We start from the raw sequence: 15005 nt of genomic DNA, 5'->3' as shown, positions 1-15005 counted from the left end.
GGGAAAGTCCCGAAGAAGGTGGGAGGAAGATCCCGAAGATCCCTCATGATCCCTACCTCGAGAAAAGGTAAGCAAAGAAGGTGGGGGATTCTCCTTATCTTTCCATCAATTAGCATAGTTTAAAAGGGACAAGGAACCCTAGATCAAAGAACTAACTTAATCATCGGAGATCGACCGGGGGAGCAAGCCCCGTCTCCATTGCAGGTACACACAGAAAGGCAAGAAGGGAACGTGCGGCTACCACATCCGGAAATCCTTCATCAATTGGCGCCCACCGTGGGGCCGACATTCTTCTCTTCTGTCTTTCCAGCGCAGCAGACAATCTTCTCAACCGTGAATGGCGACCAGAAGACAGCCGTCTAGGGCCGTGGGGAGCAACCCCGTTCCGGAACCGAGTCAGCAGAACCCTCCCCGAAGCCCGCCGGGGAGGGCTCGGAGTCCGGAGGGCCCTCCGCCTCCTCCTGATCGGATAGCACTTCTGGAGGGCCAAGTGCAATGATTGACGGAGTTACTCATGGGTTTTCTAGATGGCCAGCATCAGCAAGCCCAGCACTCTCGGGCGGAGGAAAGGCGCGAGCCCCCAAGAGAAGAGGAATCTTATCGACGGGACGAGAATCCGCAGAGGCCAGGGCCAGATGACGGCGAGGCGGCCGAGTCTCTTGACTTGTCGTTTGTGCAGCAGCGGCAGGAAAGAAGACTGCGGCAGTTGGAGGAGGAGATGGCCGCCCTAAAGCCAAGGACCGGAGAGGCTCAGGGTCCAAGGATAAATCAGCCCCTTGGCCCAGAAATCATGGCGGCCATACCACCAGAGCGTCTCCGTATCCCGGCCATTAAGCCCTACGCAGGGACCACCGACCCGATGGATCACCTGGATCTCTTTACCTCGCATATGATGGTACAGGACGCCTCAGACGCGATGTGGTGTAGAGTTTTCTTGGCCACTCTGGAGGGGCACGCACGGGCGTGGTACTCAAACCTGGCTCATCATTCCATCATAAGTTTTGCGCAACTCCGGAGCAGCTTCCTGGCGCACTTTGCACCACTCCGAAGACACCGAAGGTCCACCATGGCCTTGGTGAGCATGAAGCAGAACCAAGGAGAGCCCTTGAAGGATTTCGTTTCACGATTTAATATGGAAGCCCTGAGCATCGAGAACTTTGACCACAATGTTGCTATGGTAGCATTCCAGAACGCCCTGAGGCCCGGCCCTTTCGCCCAATCATTAGCCAAGACGCCTCCCAGCGCGTTCACGGACATATTGGGCCGGGCCACGAAGTACATAAATGCCGAAGAGGTCATGCAGGCTAAGAGGGCGGAGCATGTGGAGAAGAAGGATAAAAAGAAACATCCCGAGGAAAGGAGGAGTGACGACCGAAGAGAAAAGCATCGCCCTCGGTGGGATTCGGCGGGTTTCACTCCTCTGAACGCCCCGAGGGCGGAAATCCTCGCTACTATTGAGGGAAAAGATTACTTGAAAAAGCCTCGACCGATGAAGGCACCATCTGACAAAAGGAACAGAAGTAAATATTGCCGATTCCACCGAGATCATGGTCATGACACGGAAGAGTGTCACCAATTAAAGGAGGAGATTCAGGAACTTATCAATCGGGGTTTTCTGAGGAGCTACGTGGCAAAAACAGGTGATTCTCAGGGGAGAAAAGATCGACGGTCGCGATCAAGAAGCCCCCCCAAGAGAGACCGCGCGGAGGATCGAAATCGGGCCCAGCGGGAGAGATCACATCGAAGAGAAGATGATCATCCTCAGCCTCCGATATTCCACACACTCGCGGCGGGGGAGGTCCCAGTCATGAAGGACGAAAAAAGTAGTACGACCCGGCTGAAAAGATCGAGGAACGTGGATCCAATCTCTTTTTCAGATAGCGACCTCCCGGGGTACCCGACTCAAAATGACCCACTGGTAATAACAGCTGAACTCGGGAAGTGGGAACTTCGGCGGATCCTTGTGGATCCCGGAAGCTCTTCAGAAATCTTGTATCGGCAAGCCTTCTTAGGCATGGGGTATGAAATGACACAGCTAAGGGCAGCGAGGGTCCCTTTGGTGGGATTTGATGGTGAAGCCGTATATTCAGAAGGGATTATTCAACTCCCGATGACGGTAGGGAGAGGTTCCCGAACTTCTCGGGTTATGCTAGATATCCTGGTAGCAGACGTGCCTTCGGCTTACAACATGATTCTGGGAAGATCGGGTCTCAATGCCCTTCGAGCCATCCCAAGCACGTACCATATGATGATGAAGTTTCCCACGGATAGGGGGACGGGCGAAGTGCGGGGAGATTTGCGCTTAGCCCGTGAATGTTACATGGCCTCTATAGGCATGGCGAAGAGTAAAGAAGCAGGGTTGCAGAAGGATGCTGACCCCCCGAAGGAGGTCAGTTTTCTACTAGAAGGACCTGAAGATCCCAAAACAGCGGAGCCGGTGGATGAATTGGAAGAAGTACCTCTGGAAGAAAATTGCCCAAGTCGATGTGTAAGGGTAAGTATGGAGTTAAAAGATCCGCTAAGGAGTCAAATAATATCACTCCTTAGACAATATGCAGATATCTTCGCGTGGACAGCCCGGGATATGCCAGGAGTAAATCCAGAGGTAATGACACACAGGCTGGGGGTCCGATCAGGCTTTCAGCCTGTCAGACAGAAAAAACGAAGCTTCGCTCCTGATAGGGCAAGGGCGATCGAGGAGGAGATCGCAAAGTTAGCAGCTGCGCGCCACATTCGGGAGGTGGATTATCCAGATTGGCTAGCGAATGTTGTGCTGGTTCCCAAAGGGCAGAGCAAGTGGAGACTTTGCATCGATTTCACCGATCTTAACAAAGCCTGCCCAAAAGATAGCTACCCACTCCCGAGGATTGACGCCCTAATTGATGGAACTGCTGGATGTTCGCTCATGAGTTTCCTAGATGCTTTTCAGGGATATCACCAGATTCCATTGCACCCGGAGGACCAGGAGAAAACAGCATTCATCACCAACAAGGCAACCTACTGCTACACCGTAATGCCTTTCGGATTAAAGAACGCAGGAGCCACTTACCAGCGCCTGGTAAATAAGCTTTTTCACCAACAACTCGGGAGAAATATGGAGGCTTACGTCGACGACATGCTGGTAAAAAGTATGGTAGCCGAATGTCATCCGGAAGACCTGGAAGAATGCTTCAAAACCCTTCGTAAGTTCCATATGAAACTTAATCCTGTCAAATGTGCTTTCGGCGTTTCTGCAGGAAAGTTCCTAGGCTACATAGTACACCACCGAGGGATCGAGGTAAACCCTGCGAAGGTCAAAGCTATCATGGATATGCCGGCCCCGAGGAATGTGAGAGAGGTACAGAGCCTTACGGGTAGGATGACAGCCTTGGGCAGATTCCTTTCTCGTTTGGCAGAAAAAGGCCTTCCTTTCTACAAGGTCTTATCGAAAGCAAACAACTTCGAATGGAATTCTGAATGCCAGCGAGCTTTCGAAAAGCTTAAGGAGCACCTAGCCACGCCTCCGGTTCTTACCAAACCGAAGCCCGGAGAACCATTATACATATATCTGGCGGTGGCCAATGAGGCTGTAAGTTCGGTATTGATTTGAGAAGAAAACAGGATCCAGAGGCCCGTTTATTATGCGAGTAAACGATTATCGGGAGCCGAGGTTCGGTATCTCCCTATGGAAAAACTGGCGTTCGCCTTAATAACATCGGCGAGGAAACTCCGACCCTACTTTCAAGCTCATACGATTATAGTGCTTACTAACCAACCCTTGAAGCAGGTTCTTAGCAAGCCGGAGCTTTCAGGCCGGATGTTGAAGTGGGCAGTAGAGCTCACCGCCTTCGACATTGAGTATAGGCCGCGACCGGCCATTAAGGCGCAGTCGCTAGCAGACTTCATCGCCGAAGGGATAGGAGCTCCCGAAGGTCCCGAGGAAAGCCAGAAACCATGGTCAGTGGCGGTAGACGGAAGCTCGACCTCGGGCGGGGGTGGAGCAGGATTAATGATAAAGAGTCCCGAAGGGCAAATATGGCCTTATGCATTGCATTTTGAATTCCGAGCATCTAACAACGAGGCAGAATATGAGGCCTTATTAGCTGGGCTGAGGTTGGCTGAACAATTGGGAGCTCAAAACGTTGAGGTGAGTTCAGATTCTAACTTAGTGGTGCAGCAGGTGAATGGAGAATATGAAGCCCGAGAAAGTCACATGGCGCAATACTTGACCCTAGCCAAAGAGCTGATGGCGCGTTTCCAACACGTAAAGGTGGAATACGTCCCTCGAGCCATGAATACAGAGGCGGACTTACTGTCCCGAATCGCCTCTTCCTCTTTCCCTACAAGCTCTCGGGAAATTCGGATCGAATCTCTTCCGCAAAAGAGTATCGAAGAAGCCGCAGACCAATTTTGTATCGATGACGAGCCCAGCTGGATGGACCCCATGTTGTCATATTTAAGAGAGGAAAAGCTCCCCGAAGACGACTCGGAGGCACGGGAGGTCAAACGAAAAGCCCGAAATTTCGTGTTAGTCGGGGGGGAATTATACAGAAGGTCTTTCTCACAACCGCTGCTCAAGTGTATCCGACCTCGCGAAGCAGACTACATCCTACGGGAGATTCATGAAGGAATATGTGGAAACCACATCGGGGCTCGGGCGCTTAGTCAAAAGGCCCTGCGACAGGGGTATTATTGGCCAACGATGGTGCGAGATTCCGAGCAGCTAGTTAGAACTTGCGACCGGTGCCAGAAAACGTCTAACTTGGTCCATGTGCCGGCAGTCGCGCTAACTCATCTCGCCACACCATGCCCCTTTGCCCAATGGGGTATAGACATCCTGGGACCTTTTCCCCCAGCAGCTGGACAGGTCAAGTATATCATGGCTGCTATCGATTACTTCACAAAGTGGGTTGAAGCGGAAGCAGTGGCCTCTATTACTTCTCGGCGGGTGAAACAATTCCTATGGAAGCACGTAGTCTGTCGCTTCGGAGTTCCTCGGGTGCTGATCTCAGACAACGGCACTCAATTTTCTGACCGGTCCGTTCGGGAATGGTGCCAGGAGTTGGGAATCAAGCAACAATTCACCTCGGTAGCTCACCCCCAAGCTAATGGCCAAATCGAACTCGCTAACAGAACTATGTTGCGGGGTTTAAAAACAAGAGTAGATAAGGCGAAAGGTAGCTGGGTAGAAGAACTGTCGAGCATTCTGTGGTCTTACCGAACTACGGCGAAGGACTCCACGGGAGAGACTCCTTTCAGTCTATGCTATGGCTCGGAAGCATTAATCCCAGTTGAAATTGGAGTACCTACGCTACGAGTGGAGCTATTCGACCCTGAATCCAATGAGCAGAGTTTGAGGGACAACCTAGATTTCCTTGATGAATTTCGTGACCAGGCGAAGATTCGACAAGCTGCTTATAATCAGCGCATAGAGAGATACTACAATCGACGAGTAAGAGCACGAAACTTTCTGCCAGGAGATTTGGTACTAAGGCGAGCAGACGTTCAGGGAGCCCGAGAAACAGATAAGTTAACACCAAATTGGGAAGGTCCTTACAAAGTAACAGAAGTCCTCAGCCCGGGGGCATACAAACTACAGACCCTCGAAGGGGCACCGGTGAAAAACGCATGGAACGTGCAGAACTTGAGAAAGTTCTATCAGTGATAGCTCTTTATTATAGTCATATGATCTGTTAGTAATAATTCTACATTATATGTCTTGGCATCTTTTCTTTTTATGGCTTTGCGTATGCTATCCAGGAATAAATTCATTTTTCTCCTATGCGTAAAAACTCATCATTTCCAAAGACCTGGGAAGGCACATCAGCGCGAAGGGAAAGAATCGACACACCTTCAACGGGGCTAGACCCCTCAACTATAACAAAGGATCAAATATGATCCTCGGGGGGCCCGAACCCCCGACAAAAACAAAGGATCAAATATGATCCTCGGGGGGCCCAAACCCCCGACAAAAACAAAGGATCAAATATGATCCTCGGGGGGCCCGAACCCCCGACAAAAACAAAGGATCAAATATGATCCTCGGGGGGCCCGAACCCCCGACAAAAACAAAGGATCAAACATGATCCCGACAAGAACAAAGGATCAAATATGATCCTAGGAGGCCCGAACCTCCGGCAAAAGCAAAAGATGCAAAAGATCAGATGTGATCCTTGGAGGGTCCCGAATCCTCGAAAGGCTTAAGATTGCGAGGATCAGGCGCGATCCTTGGGGGGCCGGAGCCGAACCCTTTTGAGCAAGCGACGAAGACCAAAGTCTTGCGATGAGCAGGAAGGGTAAAAGAAAAAAAAAGAGGAAGAATCAAGCCTGATCCCAAGCGGCCTTCTTTTTCTTGTTTCTCAAAAGAAAATTGTGTGAAAAATCTAAACACTTTTATTATTACGACAACAGGTTTCAATACAAATGACTACTCTAAAGAAGACAAGGCGGCGACAACATCGAAGGGGATGGAGTCTACATCCAAGTTCGGGAAGCGCTCTTTGACGAGTTTTCTCATATGCTCAAACCCACCCCGAAGAACTCCTTCTAACTCCGCGGCATAAGCTTCAGAGCTTCGGAAATCCTCTCGACCATTTTGAAAAGCCACTTGGGCATCCTTGAGGGCAGATTGAAGTTGGGCATGAGCGGTACGAAGGTCTTCTTTGCACCGGGAATAAGACTCCAACGCTTCGACCTGTCCCTTCTTGGCCTCCTTCAGCTCTAGAGTGAGTCTTTTTATATCCTCCTGAAGCTGGCGATTAACAACCTTGGTGGAATCCAGCTCCTCCCCAAGTCGGGAATTGGCCTGATTAGCCTCAAGCATGTTCTTCTGGACCAACTCCAAATCCTCCCGAGCTTGAGCTTCGGCTTCGTTGGCAAGACGAGCATCTTCTTGCGCCAGCTCCACAGACTTGGTTAAAATATGAACCCGGTGCTCGAGACCCGACAATTGGGAAGAAAGAGATTCCAACCCTCGAAGCCTTTCCACTTCAGACTCCAGGGAGGTGATCCGAGTTTGAAGTTCGGACTCTCGTCGAGAGACCAGACCTTGGAACTCCGTAAGGTTCTGAGGAAGTAAAAACAAAGTATAGATCAAGACCTACTCGCACAGGAAAAGCGAAGAGTCAAAAGAAGAAGGAATACGGTCGCACCCTTAGAATTTCAGCGCAATAGTCGATTTCATTCGGAGTTCGTAGAGTCTCCGGTAAGACTAAAGCCGTTGAAGGGGCATTGGTGGCTTCAGGAGCCGAAGGCTCGGAGGGAGCGGCAGCTGGGGAAGTGGCTTCCATCCTGCGACGCTTCGTCCGGCGCGCTAAGATCTCCTTCGCCGATAGCACCGAAGCCTCCTCCAGCGAAGCCTCTCCCGTCAGCTCCGAACGCCCCGCTGGTGCCAATGGCGTTAAAATTCGTTTAAAAATCGAACTGATAGGGATGCTGGGAGGCGTAGCACTGGACTCCGTACCTGCCATGGTTTGCCTTTTCTGGGCCTCTGCGCGAGCTACAGCAAGCACCTGAGCGATGGTCGCCGAATCGTCTTCGGGAGAGATCGGCAAACGCGCAGGCATGGTAGAGGCTTCTCGCCGGGCGGTCGGAGAGCCTCTGGTTTGAGAAAAAAGAAGCGGGGAAGATGGGTCCCCCGAACCCCCAGCCATGCTCCCCTTGGAAGCCTCTTGGAAGGTCCCGGGGTCTTCCTCCACCGCCCTTCGCGATCTGGACGGTAATGAGCTCTTCTTGTTACTCTTCTTGCTCTTTGGAATTCGCTCGGAAGGCGCAGTCCTCTCCAACACCCTCTGGTTGCCGGAAGGTGCCGAAGGGCCTTTACTCCCAGGGAAGTCCAATATCATTCCTTTGGTGACAGCAGAATAAGATATTTCCCAGACCTCTTCATCTAAGAAAGAGATAACAACGAAAATCAAATACAGACAAAGGAAAAAGAGAGAGTAAAAGAAAAAGATGAAGGAAAAAGAGCTCACAGTTCTCGCCGTCCAGACCCGCTTGGGAAAGGCCGGGATTGGAGAGCCATCCTTCTTCCCAGTTCCGACTGTTCTTCATAAGTCGGCAGGCGAAATCTTCAATGGTCTCGACACTCGGACGCTTGTGCTTAGTGTCCAGAGTCCACTCGTTACTGACAGACCAGATCTCTTGAGGAGAGCCGGATGGCCTGGGGCGGACGAAGACAAAACGCTCCTTCCAATCATCAGAATCTTTCGACCCGCCGGATTGCATGAGAGTCGAAGCAGAGATCTCAAGATTAGAGTATCCCTTGCAGGCGAGAAGACGGCTATCTTTCACGATCCGAGGGGAGATGGAGATCCACCCTCCGGGGTCGCGGTTGGTCGTGAAGAAATAGTCGAAGAGGTCTCCAGTTGGCTCAATCTTGCCAGAATGACAAATAAGGAGGAACCCCATCAGGTATCGCCATCCGAAGGGAGACAGTTGGGCGGGAGCGATAGTAAGATGTTGAAGTAAGGTCATCACTCTTCTCCGGGGAGGGAGCCGAAAGCCCCTGTCAAAAGCACACTTATAAATGCACAGGCGGCCAGCGACGGGATGACATGCTCGTAGATGACTGTTGAACTCTACCTCCCACTCTTCGGGGACGTTGTACTTTTCTCTGAACTGTTGACATTCCGCTTGGCTCATCCATTGGCATGGAATCGACGCAGCAGGATGTTTTTCCCACTCAATAAGCTCTGCACCAGCGGGATTAAACCTCCCAGAACCGATTATCGCCATGGCAAAAAGCTAGAAGAAAGAGAGGCGAAAGAGGAGGAAAATGCTTGCGGGCACAAGAAAGGCTAAGACTGAAGGAAAGTCGCACGGAAAGAGAAGTAGAGGGACTGAAGGGTTCCCATTTTAAAAGACCAAACTGCGGGAACAAGAGACCAAAGGACGAGCAATAATGAGCATTGATCACCCCGCACTGACAGAGCTCGAAAGACGAAAAGGCCTCGGACAGCGCATAGGGAAGGGATACCGCCGTCAAAACCGATTGATTTTCGCGACTGTCAGACGCGCAAAAAAAAAAAAAAAAAAAAAAAAGAGAGGGAGTTAAAGTGAAGAACCTCAGGGGCCTTACTACTCCTCGGGCCCTTCAAGCCGAAGAGCTCAAGGAGCAGGGGGGCAAGTGATGAGGAGAACGCCCTCGGTCCCATAATTACGCCAAGACGAATACCTAATAGCGGTCAAAAGATACACAGCAGGCAAGCATTGCCACGTCAATCAGATAAGCACTCAATAGAGAAACCCCCGAGATCTCAGGAACAGGCTATCCCACCGAAGATCACGGAGGCAACAGTTATCCCGAACTCCTCGGAGACGGAGGCTATCGCGAAACCTTTATGGGGAAAGTCCCGAAGAAGGTGGGAGGAAGATCCCGAAGATCCCTCATGATCCCTACCTCGAGAAAAGGTAAGCAAAGAAGGTGGGGGATTCTCCTTATCTTTCCATCAATTAGCATAGTTTAAAAGGGACAAGGAACCCTAGATCAAAGAACTAACTTAATCATCGGAGATCGACCGGGGGAGCAAGCCCCGTCTCCATTGCAGGTACACACAGAAAGGCAAGAAGGGAACGTGCGGCTACCACATCCGGAAATCCTTCATCAGGTTCCAATATTATATGGATTGGATTCTGGATAAGAATGAGAGCAAAGACGAGCTCCATCTACCAGGGCAACAGCATTATTAAAGAGGCGTCACCCAAAGTCTTAGTTGTTTGTAATTCAAAATATGTAATTGGGATTTACTATGTTCAAATTACAACGGGGTATCATTTTATTGGGGAAATAAAAATATTTTGAAAGAAGTTCGTTTTATCATATATCCCTAATAATTAAGCTAATGCTTACACAAAGATAGTGATTTATATTTTCTGTTTAGAACAATCGTTCACACTAAGTTAAAATTTAAATTTATATTTCAAATAAATTCCTCTTGACACCTGAATGTTATATATGATTATAATTAATTCTTGTGTACTAGATGGAAGAAGCATACAAGAAAGAGGACCAGCTCATCTGCTTACGCATGACAGATGACTCATCATTTATGAATCGATACTATCCATACATATAGGGTAAAAAATTCCTAAAGATAAGTACGAATTTTATAAACCAAAAGTGGAAGAGTTAGTTAATTAGTTGTATATAAACTGGATGGCCTTACTGGGTTCTCCCCATCACCACCAACATCATCAACAACAGGTACGTACTTGCAGTTTTTATCTGTTACCCCTTAATTTGCAGCGGGCCCAAGAGAAGAGAATTAATGAAGGGGCAAGTGGGTACTTCTAATATTGCAGAATCCCAGGTTAAAGAACAGTTGAGGGTTTTGTTCATGAGATACGATGAGAATGGGGACAAGGTCTTGTCCAGGCCCGAGCTAAAGAAGGCCTTCAAAGAACTCCATGCCATGTTTCCCCTCTTCCGAGCTTGGCAAGCCCTCCATGAGGCTGATGCTAATGCAGATGGAGTCGTCAGCATGGATGAGATGGATGGCCTCGTCGATTTTGCTTATAAATTGGGATTCAAAGTCATTTCCAAATAGACCTTATATGTGTGTGTATAAATATATATCCCTATAATTAAACTAACTGGCATAGAAGTGTTTTTAATATACATACATACATATACAGATATAGCGCAACCTTAACTGCTTGCTCCAAGTAAGCATGTACTTTGGCTATGTATTACTTATCGTTAATTTCCAATATATATGTAGCAAGTGGTTGTTGCCTCCCTAGTTATGAATCAACAAGTGGAAAGGCTACCAGCATCTATGTATCTATCTATATGTGTTTCTACTTAATATTTTAAGTCTTCTCTATCATCATTGTGTGTTCAAAATTTACATCATATTTTAAGTTGTCTTCCCTGGAGGTTATTGGCTCTTTTGGGTCTCTTTACCTCTCTTCGCTGGTTACTTCCATTTGTTTGACCCAACTCTCATCATATTGTAGTTTCTAACTCTTCCGGCAATCCTTGGGTTTAATGGCATGCGGGTGTACTCCCCCTTTGCTTTAAATGTTCATTCTAGCACACCCAAAAAAAACCGGGTTAGACGTAAAAAGAATGCTAAAGACAGATATATAAAGTGCGTGCAGAAAACTCAGTTGTACTAGTAAATTTTCATGAGTTGTTATTATCTTTAATTTATTATTTTCAATATATATAGTATGTGTTTGTTTCTTTAATTTATTATTTTCAATATAATGTGTAAAGCTTGTTTACTATTATAAAGTTATTTCCTGTGAAATAACTAATTGAATTGGACTAAATTTAATTTCACTATTATAAAGTTATTTTACTATTATAAAGCTATCAACACTTTTGTCTGTCATATGATAATAACTTTGACAAACTTTAATTGAAGCTCTCTTTCATATATATTGTTAGGATTTAGGATATAAACAAATTACAATCAAATCATTTAACACAAAAGCGAACACAATTTTAACATGAAAAACCCAAATTGAAAAATATCACGAGTAGAATGAATAAAATATCACAAAGACGATATTACTATAATAATTTCAGAGTATTTGGCATCTATTTATAAACCTAACACTCATCTGTTAATGTATATAAGAAATTATATTATGATCAGAAGATATGCCACAAAGATAAGTCTTCAATTGGAGATGAATCTCAATCACAGTCAAATTTGAAATCTTAAATATAGTTAAATTAGAAATCACAATCTTAGATGAATTTGAATTTTGAATCACAATTATCACAATCTCCACTTTGACACAAAAGTCAAATATGAAATTATTTATAATTCTTTCTTCCAACAAAATTATGGAGAACTAATATCCCCGACGAATACCAACCAAATCTATACAATGAAGAATATCAACCAAATCCACACAATGCTTGTTGCAGTAGATATCTTTAGTCACACTAAAAGAATAGACAACAAGATCAAGCTTATTATATTTTTGAAGAGGTTTGATATTTCTTCTAGATCTATCTTTAACAATATAATGTTATAAAGGATTAACACTTTCTTTTGGCTTGACTTGGGACTTAATTTAATTTGAGATGAGAACTCAGATGTATGACTCTTATCAATTTCAATCTCCACCTGAACGTTAGAGCTCCACTCACTACAAAAAAATTGATTTTTTGCGATAGTTTTAAAAATCACCTCAAAACATGATATTTTGAGGAAGTTTCGAAACCGTCGCAAAATATGATTTTTACAGCGTTTTTTTAAAAATTTTGCGGCGATTTCCTAAAACCGCTGCGAAATTCAGTAAAACATTTAATTTTGCGACGGTTTCCAAAAAATCGTCCCTAAATTTAAAAAATAATTAAATAATTAAATAATTAAATTCAATTTCGCAACGATTTTTGAGAAATCGCCGCTAAATTCAAAAAATTAAATAATTTAAAATTAAAAATAAAATAATTTTTGCAGCGATTTTCAAAAATCGCCGCAAAATACATTAAAAAATTAAATTTAGTAGTGGTTTTTCAAAAATCGACACTAAATTCAAAAAATTAAATAATTCTAAATTAAAAATAAAATAACATTTGCGGCGGTTTTCAAAAATCGCCACAAAATTCAAAAAAAAATTAAATTTAACGGCAATTTTTGAAAAACCACAGCTAAATTAAAAAAATAAATAAATAATTTAAATTAAAATTAAATTAACATTTGCGACGGTTTTTGAAAACCGCCACAAAATTTATTAAAAAATTAAATTTAGCAGCGGTTTTCGAAAACTGCCACTAAATTCAAAAAAAAAATTAAAATTAAAATTAAATAAAAATCTTAAATATTAAAATTCATTATTTTCATTAAAAAATTAAATTTTGCTTAAGTATTTAATTAAAAATTAAATTAATAAAAATAAATATAAAATCTTTAAAATAAATTTAAAATTGCATTTAAATTAATAGCAAAATTCATTAAAAATCTATTTTAAAAAAATAAAAATAAATATAACAAAATTTTAATATATAAAATTTTAATAATTTTTAAAAAATATATAAAATATTCTTTTTTATTTTTAATCAATTAATTTATTTAATTTAACTCAATTAATTTATTTTTAATTTATTCTATTATTCTTTTAAAAAATAATCAATTAATAAATGTTTTTAATATATATTAAAAAATATAAAATATAATTCTAAAAATTAGTTGTTAGATTAGTATATAATATATATATGTGCATATATGTTAAGGGGTGCTTCGCAAATCAAGAGGTTCGCGCACTTAATTTTTTTAAAATTTTTGCGGCAGTTTCAAAATCACCGCTAAATATTATAAAAATTGCCACTAAATGCTTTGCAATGGCTGACTTAGCGGCGGTTAAAAATCGCCGCTAAATGCAAATAAAAACCACCGTTAAATGCCAATTTTTTTGTAGTGACTGACCTATAAAGTAGTTAGATTATTTTATAAACCATGAAGCTTTTCAATTTCATCAAATATAACGTTTTTGCTAATTGCATTTTTAGATGCTTCTAGATTCCATAACTTATAGCCCTTAACACTACATTTATAACCAAGGAAGACGCACCGTTTAGACATTGGTTCTAATTTTCCATCATCAACGTGAAAAAATGTAGGACATCCAAAATTTTTCAAATTAGAATAATTTACAGAAGTAGCAAACCATACCTTTTTTGGAGTTTTTTTATCAATGGCCAAGAAAAGAGATCGGTTAACCAAAAAATATGTCATATTTGCAGTCTCAGTTAAAATGACGTAGATAAACCAAAATTAGATAGCATACAATATACCTTTTCCATCAAGCTTCTATTCATCTACTTGGCTATACCATTTTGTTGTGGTGTACCTCGAATTGTTAAATGTTTTAGAATTCCTTCTTTCCTATAGAAATCATTAAATTCATTTGAACAAAATTCTAAATCATTATTTATGCAGAGACACTTAATCTGTCTTTCAATTTGTTTCTCAATCATAGTCTTCCACTATTTAAAGGAGCAAAATATCAGTCTTTTATTTCAAGAAAAATACTCAAACTTTCCTAAAAAAGTCATCGATGAAAGTTAACATACATCTGGAACCACCTTTAGAGAGTACTCTGGCAAGACCCCAAAGATCAAAATGGACAGAGTCTAGTATCATTTTCATATTGTGAATACTTTTATTAAATTTGACTTGGTTTTACTTACCAAAGACGCAATGCTCACATAACTCCAGTTTTTCAGTACTCTATCCTTTTAGAAGTCCTCTTTTACTTAATTCATCCATACCCATTTCACTCATATGTCCAAGACGCATATGTTACAATTGAGTGATATCGTTATTCCGCAAAGAAAAAGTAGTAACAGAAGCATCACCTGTAACAATAGAACTCTATAGAACGTATAATCTATTATACTATTTTTTTACTTTTTATCACACCAAAAAAACACATTTGCTGACCTTATTAACTCCACCTTCACCAATGAATTTGTACCTATATATTTAAATCAAGAGTACTGAATGAAATAAAATTTCTCTTAAGGTCGAGAACATGCCTGACATCAATTAAAATTTTAACAATGCTATGAAACATTTTAATTTTAACTGTTATAATACCAGGAATTTTAAGAGAAGAATTATTTTTCATTAACACATCACCAGTAATCAAAGTTTTATATGTCGAAAACCAATCCTTATTAGGAGACATAAAATGTGCATGTTGTGTTAAGGATCCAATCTTCACAAGACTTGGTAATTTCATTAGTTACCACCATAAGTTCCCTTAAAGTCTCTAATCATTTCTTTTCTGATCAAATTCTTGTCTATAAAATTTGTTATGTTGCTTAAAACACTTATTTTTTATGTGTCTTCTTCTTACAATAATTATAGATTTTGTCTTTATTTTTAGACCTAGATCTAACTTTTCTTTTCCCACCAGAATTTTCGTCATGTGTTCTCAGTCTAATCAACAAACTCTCTCCTTAATTTTAAGAATTTTCCAATAACTACTTATCAACTTTGTCTTTTGAGAACAAAGCATCGTAAATTTCATGTAAAATAAGAGTGTTACTACTATAGAAT

This window comes from Diospyros lotus, chromosome 4 (genome assembly GCF_014633365.1).
Source record: "Diospyros lotus cultivar Yz01 chromosome 4, ASM1463336v1, whole genome shotgun sequence".
NCBI classification, from domain to species: Eukaryota; Viridiplantae; Streptophyta; class Magnoliopsida; order Ericales; family Ebenaceae; genus Diospyros; species Diospyros lotus.
This window is presented reverse-complemented; position numbering follows the sequence as displayed.